Here is a 15019-nt window from a genome sequence, read left to right on the forward strand (position 1 = left end):
TCAAATGGCAGGAACCCTGTCGAAATAGAAAAGAATGATAAATTCCCAAAGAAAACATACCCATTTGATGTCACCAAATGTGATGAGATCTTTGATTTATTGGTGAAAGATGGTCAAATGATAATGCCTCCTAACATTAAGATTCCTCCGTTAGAACAACGAAAGAAAAGAGGTTTCTATAAATATCATGGTTTTCTTGGCCATAAAACCTCACAATACTTTTTTTTAGGTAAGAAGAGTCACCTTCAAACTCCCTGCTGACGTACCTACTGATAGGTGGACTTAAGTTGGTGTAGATAGAGGAAAATGGAGAATCTTCGACCAAGGAGGAAGAACTGCAATGGCATACAGAAAAAATTCCAAGCGTCGAAAAGAGAGGCTTACAGATTAGAGGACAACAAAGGAAAGAACCCAATGTCGAGATCTCAGTGGAAGAAACACCAGAGGATTAAGAAAGCTGATAGAGAATTGGCAGAGAAGGATGTGGGAGAACCCAGTAATAGCAAGTTCCCTTTGGGGGCGGAAAGTTCAAGTAAGCCACCTGTGGGTCGAAAGTTGTTCACTTCAGAAAAACAGATTGTTAATGAGAAGGTGCAGGAAAACCCAACAAAAGAAGAAGAGATGATGACAGATGATTTTGAATCTGATGGGGTGTCATCTGTTAATTTAAATTGCAATTTGGTGTCAGTCTTGCCTCATGAATATAATCAGGAAATAGAGGTAGAAGACTGTGAGGAAGCTGATGAGGAAGAAATGGCGAAGCATAAACCAGTTTGCTACTATGTGCTCAACAATGGAGTTATCGAAGAACAAAATGCGTTCTTCGAAAGACCTAACCAAGGCATGAAAGGGAACTTGAAACCTTTATACATTAGAGCTAGGGTCGAACATGTAGGGATAAACAAAGTTCTTGTAGATGGAGGAGCACCTGTTAACTTAAGGCCCCAGTTTATGCTAAAGAGGATTGGCATGTTTGATACAGATGTGAAACCACACAACATGGTGCTTTCAAATTATGAAGGGGAGATTGGACACACCTTAGGAGTAATGCAAGTGAATCTGACAGTGGGCTCAATCACAAGACCAACCATGTTCATGGTTATCCCAGCAAAAGCAAAATACAATCTGTTGCTTGGTAGAGAATGGATACATGGGGTAGGATTTGTTCCTTTGACCATGCATCAAAGGTTATCTATTTGGAGAGAAGATGGCATATTGGAGAACAATGAAGCAGATCAAAGCTATTATATGATGGAAGTAAGTCAAGTTGATAAGAGAAACTTCGACACAAATTTGGCCAACATAGGGCCATGTTAGGTAGTAGAATATGTTTACTCACCTAGTAAGAATGCCCATTACTACTTGACTCTCCACCCAAATGGGTTTCAATGGAACAGGGAAGTTATGGGAGAACTAGAAAATGTCAAAGGAATGTCTGACATACGGCCAACTGGTTGGGACGAAGAAATTGATTATGTCTGAGTCTTCCTTTTTCGAAAAGATTTTGATTTACGTGACCGAGAACGAAAGAAAAGCGGCTCTCGGAGCCGAAGTGACAAACATGGTTGTTGAAGCCACAAATGACGAACTACAAACTGTAACACCCCTTTTATACCCCAAAATAAATAAGCATATAGTCAGAGAATAACCATGCATATAATTCAAAAGGGCGTCACATCGACATTTTCAAAAGCTAAAAGCTTTTAAAAACCAACAGCATTTATCCACAATATACAATACACCTGGTCATTTCAAATAACACTTCTCATTTAATCATAATTCATCCATAATATGCATTCACAGCAGAAAATATTAAATACTCATGTATTTCATAAAACGATTCATGTCCCATACCATGATCATATCTCAATAATCATCTCAACATAAAATAAACCAATATCAGAATATTTGGCTTAAAAGCCTCTCAGCAACAAGTAGCCAAATAAACAGGTTCTCAAGTCATAACATAATACATAACCAAATAGAAACATGAGTTCAACACGACTAGTCTACCCAGTGTTACATGACCAGAGCATCAACTCACTACCTAATCTCCAATAAAACACGGAATAATCTCCGGCTAGATCACGCACGAGCTACTAAACTCCAGAACATGCATGTCGCCAAACGAGGGCAACATTAAAACAGAAGGGTGAGAATACGAATCATTATGAAGAAAGTCTAATAAGATACAATGGTTAAGATCAACAATTATAGGAATTTATTATACCATGCCTAATCAGGTAAAATAATACAATTCAATATATTCACATATCTTAAGCATTCAACAAGTATAAGGAGTATAATATTCTAATTCCAATACTATCTTTCCAATTATGCACATAACCATAATTATCACATATTCAAACATTTAACCAAGTATGTATCCAAACAATACCCATTTTAATTATCAAACTCATCCACATATCACAACTACATCAATTTCGCATAACTCTAATGTGACTCAATGCAAGATATGTGACACTGTGCATGTGGTACCGTAATGTGAACCCAACGTTTCACCGCTTTCCGATTCAATATCTAGAATCCAAACCACGCTTCCGATCAGGTTAAGATCAAAGCCACCACGTATGTTTCCAATTAAGGATCAACGTAATCTACGTCTATTTCCATTCAAGGATCACCGTCTATTACCATGTGAACCCACAGTTTCACCGCTTCCACAATAAAGTCGACTATGCCATGAATGAATGTACAATTACCAACCAACTATGCAATTAAGATTATATCATCAATCTTAACTTACCGCATACCAACAATAATTCAACTCTATGAATTATATATCAAATTGTACACAACATTCACAACGCATTGATATCAATCCACATAATAGAAACAATATTCAATTATGATTCACAAAATACAATTAACACTAGTAAATCATACTATCTCATGTTAATTCATATTGCCAACAAAATATAAGAATATACTTCCAAACCAAGTATCAATTCATTAGTATTTGGTCAAAAATACAATTACGGTTAGCTTCTCAAGATACCGTACTTTACCGACAAAACCGAATAATTGATCTAATTCCAAATTTATTCCAATCAATTAAACTTATTGAAATTAATTCAAATATTAATTAAATCAACTAATTAATAATTACACTACATTAGTTCCAATTTACTACCTCATTTTCTATTACAAAACCAACATTTTAATATAAGAATATTCAAATCCACACAATTTCGGTCGGTTCGTAAAATATCACTATTTCAACAAAATAGCACTGCCATGTTAATCTACTAATTAAACTTAGCTAGCACGTAAATTTTCATCAAATTCCGGACAATTAATTATACCGCTTAATTCCGCTATTCGATTAAACGGGATTGTTTCTATTGTATTTCAATTTATAACTATTGTTACTAAATGTAACACCCGTAATTTCGTAAATTAATTTAATTGAATTTAATTTAATTAATCTGGATTTATGTAATTACGCGGTGATTAAAATAATAAAATTGAAATATATAGTAATGGGCCAGTGTTGCAATTGGTGAGAAAGGGGGTGTAGGAAATAAGGCCTTTACTAAAGTTGTGTTGTGTTTTCATAAAACAAGAGTGTTTTTGGAAGAAAGAAACACAAGTGCATTTGGGAGAACACAGAGAACGTGAAAGTGCGATAGAGGAGAAGAAGAGGAAGAGAGCTTCGAAGATCCCAAAACTCTAAGGTAAGGGGGGACTCTTCCGATTAACCTTTATTATCGGGTTGTAGATGATAGGATTAAGATTTGTATGGTATTGACTCAATAGAGAAGTATGTTCTAGGTTGGGGTTTTGACAATTAGGTTCAAATTGATAGGTTTGTGTGATGATACATGTTTGTGATGTTTGATTATGTTTGGATGTGTTGTTGAGGCATGAAATAACATGTATTAACTGTGGACTGATTCTGTTTTTCGTGCATAGTCGAAATGACTCGATTTGGTGTATGTTTGGATGGAAATAAGTTGCTGACAAAAGTGATTTTATTGCTGTTACAGGTGATGTAACCGGTTACGGTCGGGCTTGTAACCGGTTACGGTTATGAAAAATGAGGTTTTTGGACTGGTTGCGAGTTCGTAACCGGTTACAGTGTTGTTCGTAACCGGTTACGGCTGAACAAAAATAATAGCGAATAGAGTTATGTCAAGCGTAACCGGTTACGGTTTCCTTGTAACCGGTTACGGCTGAAGCTTTTTTGAAAAATTATTTTCGTAACCCGTTACGCTTTTTCTGTAACCCGTTACGCTGTATCTTTTATGAAAAATATTTATTTTCAAAAATTCGTATCTTTCGAACCGTGAGTCCGTTCACTACAAGAAAAATGGTCTACGGCCACGCCAAATTGTTCCACGGCTCAAAAACTGTGGCTACATATATGCTTTGGCCTGGATTTTTAAACCGTGGAAATATATTTTGAAATATTAAATCTGGAGTGTGAATATGTGGTATTTTCTTCAACTACCACGGTTACAAAAAAAAATTAAATAAGCCGCCCAAACCAAAAAGTTTCCCTCTAAAATAAAAATAAAATAATGAATGGCGCAAAACAAAATTTGATAAGCCGCTCAAACCATTTTTTTCCTAAACCTAATTTCTTTCCAACCCTCATCAACCCCTTTCTTCTTCTTTCTCTCAGCCGCCAAAACTCAACAACCACCAAAACTCTCACGCCTCCTCATTCGATCGACTCAACCCTCGTCTCTCATTCTCTCACATCTCCATTTCTGAACGGTGGTTAGACTCATTCAACCATGTTCTTCATTCAATCTCACAACCATGAATACAGGCCAGCTTCGTCGTCTTCTTCTCGTCATCGTAACTTCCGGCGCCGCTAGATAACCACCACCATCATCGCCTTCTCTTGAATCAAAGGTCTCGGAACACCAATCACATCCGAAGTACATCATTCCTCCATTTCAACCGCGATTTTGATTCTTAACACAAAACCCTAGGTTCTTTACGGACAGAATTGAACATTCACCGTCACAAATTGAGCTCAATTCCTTGGGGGTTCGATTCACCATAGCATAAGCTTCGTGTTGGTGACAAGAACTAAGCAAAGCGGTGAAGTAAAGAATGAGTTCGGCAGTTACCTATCAGAGATTAACAAATGCAATTTCGACAACGACGAAGAGAAAAAGAAAACCAGATGCTCCGCCTTTCAGGTATGCTTCTCCAATCTTGTCTTTCTACGACGTTACTCGTTTTTTTACGCCCAAATCCAAATCGTCTTCACCTGTTTCTTCTTCTAACGATTTCAACATTGTTGCAGGGTAAACCAAGAAATAACACACAGAGATGATGTAACTTTTTTGCTGATACTTTGTCAATAGGTTTATGAATACTAGAACATAGATGTGAGCTCATCCCAATTGATGCCAATTTATCATTTCCTTAGTCCTGAACCGTGTTGTCAATGCAGGTTTCATAGGAGATGACAAGGAGACTTTTGAGACATTTGAATCTATGGAGTTTGGACTACTCTTTTTCTAGAGGAACTGCTCATTTACTTGCAAAGATCTTGACTATCAACAAACTCTAAGGTACATGGTTTCATTCGTGATTGAGTTTTACACCGTTTATTGTCACCACATGTTTGGTTGAACACTGGTGGTTTCCTTGACAGGGGTACACCTTGCTGTTAACAACCATGCGTGGTGATTTTACTGTGTTTCATTTCCAGTCAAATTATCTGGCTTGGCTTTCAGTGCCAACGGGTGGGTTCAATCCTATGGATCCCACTATGTCAAACAAGCAATTATCTATGGTGATGTGAGTCGTCCCAAGCCAATGACTGTTTTCTGGTCTTCGACAGCTCAAAGTTTGACAAAACGACCTATGAAGGGAATGCTTACTGGCCCTGTTACAATTCTGAACTGGTCCTTTGTTAGAGATGACCAACCTTGGTATGCAAAAGCACCTTATAAATGATGATCATTTTGTAGTATATCAGTTTCATTTAACATTGACTATTTGTTATTAGATTTGAGACTTGCTACCAGATTGCGTTGGCTATAAAGGATGAGGTTGAGGATCTTGAGAAAGCTAGCATTACTGTCATCCAAATCGACGAGGCTGCTTTAAGAGAAGGTTTGCCTCTAAGGAAATCTGAGGAGGCTTTCTATCTAAACTGGGCAGTTCACTCATTTAGGATTACAAACTGTGGTGTGCAAGACACTACCCAGGTTCAACTTCACTTCACGGGCTCTAATCTTCATTGATGATTATTATGCAGTTTATTTACTAAGCTTGTATTAATTCTAACAACATTTCTACAAGAGGATTACAACAAGTGTCAAAATTGTGGAAAGTTCAGTCCAAAAATCACTGAACCATTCTTCGGATGGTTTCACATAGTAAATTATTTGTTTCTCTCCTTGATGGATTCTATTTTTCAGAAATTGGTAATTTTTCTTCTTTTTCATGTTATTTCTCCATATTTGCTATTTGGTTGATGGTTCTAGGAAGCTCTATCGGATTCTCAAGCCAGAGAAAATGATATTAAATAAAGCGGTGCATCCTTTGCAAGTGAAAGAAGTAGAATATTATCTAATAAGCTTATTGAGAAAACTTCACTTTCTGGATCTTTGCTACCCTCCATGGTTAGTTTCTTGTAAATATTGGCTTACTGTATTTATAATAACTCCTTTTGTGTTTCAACTTTCAAGTTGAAGTGTATATATAGAGCAAATCTTTTAATTCTCTATTCAAATTATAGGTTATGGAAATTCTACAGTTTTTGTGGGAGAATGAATCTAAGTTGTGCTCGTAGATCAGTGACGTTCAAAATCAAGGTTTTGGAAAGAAAGTCAGTCACTCAATTTTCTTTCTGGAAAACATTTTCGTTGCACCAATCAAATTCCGTCCCCAACCGAAAATAGGTGATAATGTAAGTGCGACTAAAAGGAGTTGTTGCATAATATAGAATATTGGTTTGTATTCATTGCATGTTGAAAAATATATGGTCACTGTCTTTTTAGGAGTTCCATCATCCTCAAACTTATATGTTGAATAAGGTTTTAGAGTCCATACAATCTGAAAATGTATCTTTTATCAGCAGTTCAGTACTAATTAGTTTATTACTGTAGTGAGCTTATAGTTATTAAGCAAAAGATTTCGTAGTCTACTAACAGTTTTTTATATCAACTATTCTTTTTCATTGGCATTTGCAGTTTCAACATAAATCAAGTGAAGCTTTAAAGGATGATCCTACAAGCTCACTCTTGATACCTTGCATCTTAGGAGATGAGATATATTTGGCAATGAAGAAAATAATAGGTCTTGTGTCCTCCTGATACATACATAAGTAATTAGGCTTGTTCCATACCATAAATCTATGGTTTTTATGCTAAGATTGAATAGCACTTGAAAATAGCTAGGCTTTATCTTGCTGGTTTCATGTTTCTAATATGTTAGCTTGAAATGCCCCACATTTTTTATTCATGTATATGTGTAACTAACTTCCGTTATATGTACTGGTAAAAAAGTTTAATGCATATAAATATGTGTTATGGTTATTTGCTAATGCTTAAACTGTGATATTGCTTTCCATATCCACTTACTCAAAATAGCCCTATTATATATATATATATATATATATATATATATATATATAATGATACAGAAATAAACCGTGGCTAGATAAATGGTTTAGAATGCATAACATATAACAACGGTTTTAAATAGGTGGTCATAACCAAACCGTGGCTATATCTTGAACTAATACTGTGTCGTAAACGTTAAAATGAAACCGTGGCTTTACCATATAGCCACAGTTTTTAAGTCATGGCAAGTACAAACCGCGGCCTTAATCAAGCTACCTAAACCGTGGCCTAAAAAAGCCACGGTTGTAAAAAAGGCGTGGTCTATACCAAAAAACCGTGGACTTTACTTTAGGCCACGGCCGTATACTCCACAGTTGGATTTCCGTGGCCAAACCGTGGCCTCAGCGTTACGCCACGGTTATTTTGTATATAGCCTCGGTTTTCTGGGCGTGGCAGGAGGCCTTTTTTCCTGTAATGGTTTTGGGTGCCGTTTTGGGCGTTGAGTCGATAATTTTATTTCCTATACACCTAAATAATTCAAAGAGCAGTAGCTCAATTTTATTTTATAACTCGGTATTTCTTCGGAAATGATGAATCGTGTCGGATGTGTTGTATATGGTATGAAATGATGTAAATACCTTATTGTTGTTGTGTTGGTTTGATGTACTTGGTACATGATGATGATAGACATTATTGTCGTATGGATTATGTGATGGATTGTTTTGTGATGTTGTGTTCATATGATTAAAGTGGTGGTTAGCATGTGATAGATTATGCATGCATTTTGTAATCATATGGTGGCTGAATCCCGACGTAGATGGATCAGTGGTCGCTAATTCCCATTGTATGGAATTAGTGAGAGGAAGTAGTCGTATCCTTGATGATGGTGGATCGGTGAGATGAGTAGAAACTCATGATTGGTACCACATGCATATAGTTGCACTGCATTAGGTGTGTGAATCATTATAACATGAATGGAAGTGTTCCAATGTTATAATGTTGTGTGTGATTGATGATTGTGATTGGTGAATGTGTGGATAATCTGAATGTATTTGATATTGGATGAATATTATGCAGTTGATGTTTTATCGTTTATGAACTGATAACACTGTTTAATTGTGAATGAGACTCACCCTTACTGTTGTTATTTTTCAGATTGTAGTGTAGCCGTACTTACTTGGTGAGGATAGCTCGTAGGTTGTTTTCGATAGTTTTAGAGTCGTGTCATGCTCTGGTCTTGTAACACTGGGGAACGTTTGTTTTAGAGTTGGATATTAACTCTCTTTTTGGTTTTATTGTTGAATAATGTTGTTTATGCCTTGAATATGGCAGATGTTGTTTTGATTATTCAACTGAATAAAGTATTCCGCTGTGTTTGAAACATGTTTTGAAGTTATTTATGTTCCTTGGAATAGCATGACAGGTGTTTTATTTTATATGAGATAATTGTAACGCTCTTAATTACATGTTTACTCTGAAAATATTATTTAATTTATTAGGGGTTTAGAAGGGTGTTACACTAAACCATAATAGTGTTCCTTCAGAACTTGCACTCGAAATCACTTAAAACACCAATACCCAAAATATCTCTTAAAGTTACAATTACTTGCTTCAACTCCAAACAGTTCATAGCAAAATTCTCATCAAATTGGTCTGGCGGAAAACAAACTAAATCAATCCCAAAATCTCTACCAAGATGCTCAATGGATAATTCAAACACGCAAAAGAAGTAGAAACAAAATCACAGCAGTTGTATCAATAACCATACTTCTATGCATAATAGATAAAAACAAGATCCAATCTCACAGCACAATCCAAAGAAACAAAAGAATACGTTGCACCATCATCAATAATAAAATACGTACCTCAGATTAACCTCTCCTTAGCAGTGGTCTCAGCACCAGGCAACACAAATGCTTTTCCTTTCGCTTACTCTTTCTTTGGCTTATCACATTTGGTACTAATGTGACCTCTCTCACCATAATTGTAACAAATTGCACTCGAACCAATTCTACACTTGTGTGCTTTGTGACCAATCCTGTTGCACTTGAAACATGTCACAGGAGTCCTATCACAATAAACGGCACGATGACCTTCAATACCACATCTGAAATGTAACACCCTGGATTTCCGCTTACCCCGCAGGGCTTCCGGCCTACCAAGCATGTCACCAGCTTAATCAATAATCCCCCAGTAGCTCAAGTGGTAGCAGGAATTGCTATGAATACGTACTTAACCCCTAGGTACGTGGTTCGATTCCTGCGGGAGGCAAAAACAATATTTCCTGGGCAGCCGATAAGCGGACCTAGGGGGGATTATTGATTAAGCTGGTGACATGCTTGGTAGACCGGAAGCCCTGCGGGGTAAGCGGAAATCCAGGGTGTTACATTAAAAGGCGCCTTTTTAATGTAACACCCCGATATCCGCTGCACGCATCAACCGTGTCGGCCAACCGAGCATGTTACCGGCTTAATCAGTAATCCCCCCTAGGTCCGCTTATCGGCTGCCCAAGAAATATTGTTTTTGCCTCCCGCAGGAATCGAACCATGTACCTAGGGGTTAAGTACATATTCATAGCAATTCCTGCTACCAATTAAGTACATATTCATAACACTTCTCATTTAATCATAATTCATCCATAATATGCATTCACAGCGGAAAATATTAAATACTCATGTATTTCATAAAATGATTCATGTCCCATACCATGATCATATCTCAATAATCATCTCAACATAAAATAAACCAATATCCATAATATTTGGCTTAAAAGCCTCTCAACAACAAGTAGCCAAATAAACAGGTTCTCAAGTCATAACATAATACATAACCAAATAGAAACATGATTTTAACACGACTAGTCTACCCAGTGTTACATGACCAGAGCATCGACTCACTACCTAATCTCCAATAAAACACGGAATAATCTCCGGCTAGATCACGCACGAGCTACTAAACTCCAGAACATGCATGTCGCCAAACGAGGGCAACATTAAAACAGAAGGGTGAGAATACGAATCATTATGAAGAAAGTCTAATAAGATACAATGGTTAAGATCAACAATTATAGGAATTTATTATACCATGCCTAATCAGGTAAAATAATACAATTCAATATATTCACATATCTTAAGCATTCAACAAGTACAAGGAGTATAATATTCTAATTCCAATACTATCTTTTCAATTATGCACATAACCATAATTATCACATATTCACAAATTTAACCAAGTATGTATCCAAACATCACCCATTTTAATTATCAAACTCATCCACATATCACAACTATATCAATTTCGCATAACTCTAATGTGACTCAATGCAAGATATGTGACACTGTGCATGTGGTACCGTAATGTGAACCCAACGTTTCACCGCTTTCTGATTCAATATCTAGAATCCAAGCCACGCTTCCGATCAGGACAAGATCAAAGCCACCACGTATGTTTCCAATTAAGGATCAACGTAATCTACGTCTATTTCCATTCAAGGATCACCGTCTATTACCATGTGAACCCACAGTTTAACCGCTTCCACAATAAAGCCGACTATGCCATGAATGAATGTACAATTACCAACCAACTATGCAATTAAGATTATCTCATCAATCTTAACTTACCGCATACCAACAATAATTCAACTCTATGAATTATATATCAAATTGTACACAACATTCACAACGCATTGATATCAATCCACATAATAGAAACAATATTCAATTATGATTCACAAAATACAATTAACACTAGTAAATCTTACTATCTCATGTTAATTCATATTGCCAACAAAATATAAGAATATACTTCCAAACCAAGTATCAATTCATTAGTATTTGGTCAAAAATACAATTACGGTTAACTTCTCAAGATACCGTACTCTACCGACAAAACCAAATAATTGATCTAATTCCAAATTTATTCCAATCAATTAAACTTATTGAAGTTAATTCAACTATTAAGTAAATCAACTAATTAATAATTACACTACATTAGTTCCAATTTACTACTTCATATTCTATTACAAAACCAACATTTTAATATAAGAATATTCAAATCCACATAATTTCGGTCGGTTCGTAAAATATCACTATTTCAACAAAATAACACTGCCATATTAATCTACTAATTAAACTTAGCTACCATGTAAATTTTCATCAAATTCCGGACAATTAATTATACCGCTTAATTCCGCTATTCGATTAAACAGGATTGTTTCTATTGTATTTCAATTTATAACTATGGTTCATTTCTATTACTTTATACCATGATACATGTTTCTTTATGAACAATATGCACACATGAACAACATAGGACACATTTTTTAAACAGGAGGAAAAACAAAGTAAAGGCACATACTGACATAACATAAGAAAACGCAATTGGTAAGGATTGAGTGGGTTATTTCATTTCCTTAAGTATCAGTATAAGGCATAAACCGAAAATGAATTATGATACATTAAATGGTGTGTTTCATATCTATCATTGTGACACCATTATCTATATAATATATATACTCATTAAGCAATATTATCATACCATAAAACAGAACAACACGTATATATATGAAACAGCAAAGCAAAAAAAGGAATAGCACACAAAATGACTTAGGAATCGGATAAAAATGTAGTGGCTCAAGTGGCACTCAGCCGCTAGTCATGGGCTCAATACCGAACGGCAGCATCCACACTTCATTTTTCCTCATTTCTATTCCACACAGAATTTAGCTATTATTTTCCAAATTCAATTTCCATTTCCTACACAATAACCTAATCATGTTAACCTACCCATTGATCCAATCATACTAACCCATAATAATAAGGACTCTCCCGTTACCTTGAATCAATCTCCTTCAATCTTCTAGTTTTTCCCCAAATCCTCTTCTCTTCTCCTCTTTCTCCTCTAGCCTCTTTTCTCTTCTTTTTTCCCAAATGAGTTATAACCTCTAAAACCCTATTTTCCTTACTATCTCCATTTTTAATGGGCTTAACCCACAAATCAATTTCATATTTTATTTCTACTGCTTAAGCCCAATTAATTATATCTCTCTAATAACTTGATTAACCCAATAAACACAATTATACACAAAATTAATTAATTCAATTAATTATTATATCTCATAACAATTAAATAATTATTTAACACACCAAGTAAAATAAAATAATATAATAAAATAAATACAAATAAAATCCTCTAATAACTCAATGTCTCATATTTCCGGCATAATCTTAATTACTTGGAAAATTCCCAAAACGCTAAATATTAACTCATTAATATTTCTAATACTAAAAATATTAAAATTTTTGATTAAATATTGATCCGCTATCCCGAACTAATACTGACTAAATCGTCCTAAAACGCAAAATTTTCAATAAACGTCAGAAATGACAAATTAAGCAAATAATTATCAAAAACACCAAATAATGTAATTACTAATATAATTAATAAAAATATTAATAAAAATCGGGATGTTACACATACAATAGGACCTGGAGAGTATTTCATTCTAAAGCCTCTTGACGAACAGGTGTCAGTCGAACAAATGAGTCAGAAGTTAGATGTTATCTATGATGAGGTACCTCTGGGGTTCGAAAAAGATCCAAGGGCGTCAAGTGCAAAGATGTTAGCTCAAGATCCCTTTGAAGAAATAGATCTTGGAGATGGGAGCCTGAAAAGAATTACATATATCAGCATTAAAGTGGAGCCAAAGGTAAAAGCAAAAGTCATTGATTTACCGAAAGAAAATAAAGATTGCTTCGCCTGGGATTATGACGAAATGCCTGGTTTAAAAAGAGATCTGGTCGAATTGAAGCTTTGTATCAAGGATGGAAAGAAACCCATCAAGCAGACTCCTAGAAAGTTCGCTCCAGAGATCCTTTCAAAAATCAAAATAGAATTCGAAAGACTTCTCCGTTACAAGCTCATCAAGACCACAAGGTAAGTCGAATGGATTGCAAATATAACACCTATCATTAAGAAAAATGGTTCTTTAAGGGTATGCATAAATTTTCGTGATCTAAATACAACAACTCCTAAAGATGAGTATCCAATGCCTGTAGCAGAAATGCTAGTTAACTCAGCTGCAGGATTTGAGTATCTTAGTATGTTAGATGAATACTCTGGATATAACCAGATCTTCATTGCTGAGAAAGATGTGCCCAAAATAGCTTTTCGATGCCCTGGGGCAATAGGAACCTATGAATGGGTAGTTATGCCTTTTGGCCTAAAGAATGCTGGGGCAACTTACCAAAGGGCAATGAATTCAATATTTCATGATTATATAGAAACCTTTATGCAGGTGTACATGGATGACATTGTGATAAAGTCTACATCAGACAAAGTTCATCTAAATCATCTTCGCCAATCATCCGAAAGAATGTGAAAGCATGGATTGAAGATGAATCCCCCTAAATGTGCCTTCTTTGTGCAGGTTGGAGATTTCATGGGCTTTGTGGTCAATAAAAAGGGGATAGAAATCAACCAAAACAAGACAAAGGCTATCATGGAAACAAAATCACCATCAACAAAAAAAGGAGTTACAGTCACTATTAGGAAAGATAAACTTCCTGAGAAGATTCATCTCCAATCTAAGTGGTCGAATTCAAGCCTTTTTTCACCTTCTTTGCCTGGAACAAGGAAAGTTTGAGTGGAACAAAGAACATCAAGAAGCCTTCGGCAAGATTAAGCAGTATTTGATGCATCCACCCATCTTGTCGCCCCCTAATGGAAAGAAACCTATGAGATTGTATATATCAGCATCTAACACTACCATAGGTAGTATGTTAGCACAGGAGGATGAAGATGGCGTCGAAAGAGTCATTTATTATTTAAGTAGAGTATTAAATGATGCAGAGACAAGATACACTGCTATAGAAAAGCTTTGCCTCTGTTTGTATTTCTCTTTTACAAAACTTAAATATTATATAAAAACATGTTGATGTTTATGTTTCTTCACATTTTGATGTTATTAAACATATGTTGTCAAAGCCAATATTGCACAGTCGAATTGGCAAATGGGCATTAGTCCTTACTGAATACTCTTTAGCCTTCTTGCCTTTAAAAGCAATGAAGGGTCAAGTAGTGTCAGATTTCATTGTGGACCACGCAGTGGTCGAAAACCATCAACATTTTATTGAACTAAAACCTTGGAGATTGTTCTTTGATGGCTCCACACACAAAGATGATAGTGGTGTTGGAGTTCTGATAATTTCTCCTGAGGGAATTCCAACAAAATTCAAGTATAGAATCGAAGGCCCTCTATGTTCAAACAATGAGGCAGAGTATGAAGCTTTGCTTGCAGGACTTGAAGCTTTGTTAGAATTGGGGGCAACTAGAGTCGAAATTAAAGGAGACTCTGAATTGGTAATAAAACAACTAACGAAGGAGTACAAATGCATAAAGGAGAATTTGATTATGTACTTTGTTATAGCAAATAGGTTACTTAAAAAATTCGAATATGTGGATAT

General features: G+C 35.6%; 1 long non-coding RNA gene across 3 annotated transcripts; it reads left to right on the forward strand.

Moving 5' to 3' along the window:
* Positions 1–4616: 4616 nt before the first annotated feature.
* LOC131599612 (uncharacterized) lies at positions 4617–6540 on the forward strand. Of its 3 annotated transcripts, XR_009282861.1 has the most exons (6): positions 4619–5177; positions 5285–5315; positions 5435–5555; positions 5721–5918; positions 5996–6197; positions 6477–6540. It is a non-coding gene; the product is annotated as an uncharacterized LOC131599612 (long non-coding RNA). The 3 variants fall into 3 exon arrangements; XR_009282862.1 differs by having other exon boundaries at positions 4617–5177; positions 5828–5918; positions 5996–6536; XR_009282860.1 differs by having other exon boundaries at positions 4618–5177; positions 5996–6535.
* The last annotated feature ends 8479 nt before the right edge of the window (positions 6541–15019 follow it).

The sequence above is a fragment of the Vicia villosa genome, linkage group LG4 (genome assembly GCF_029867415.1).
Source record: "Vicia villosa cultivar HV-30 ecotype Madison, WI linkage group LG4, Vvil1.0, whole genome shotgun sequence".
Taxonomy (NCBI): domain Eukaryota; kingdom Viridiplantae; phylum Streptophyta; class Magnoliopsida; order Fabales; family Fabaceae; genus Vicia; species Vicia villosa.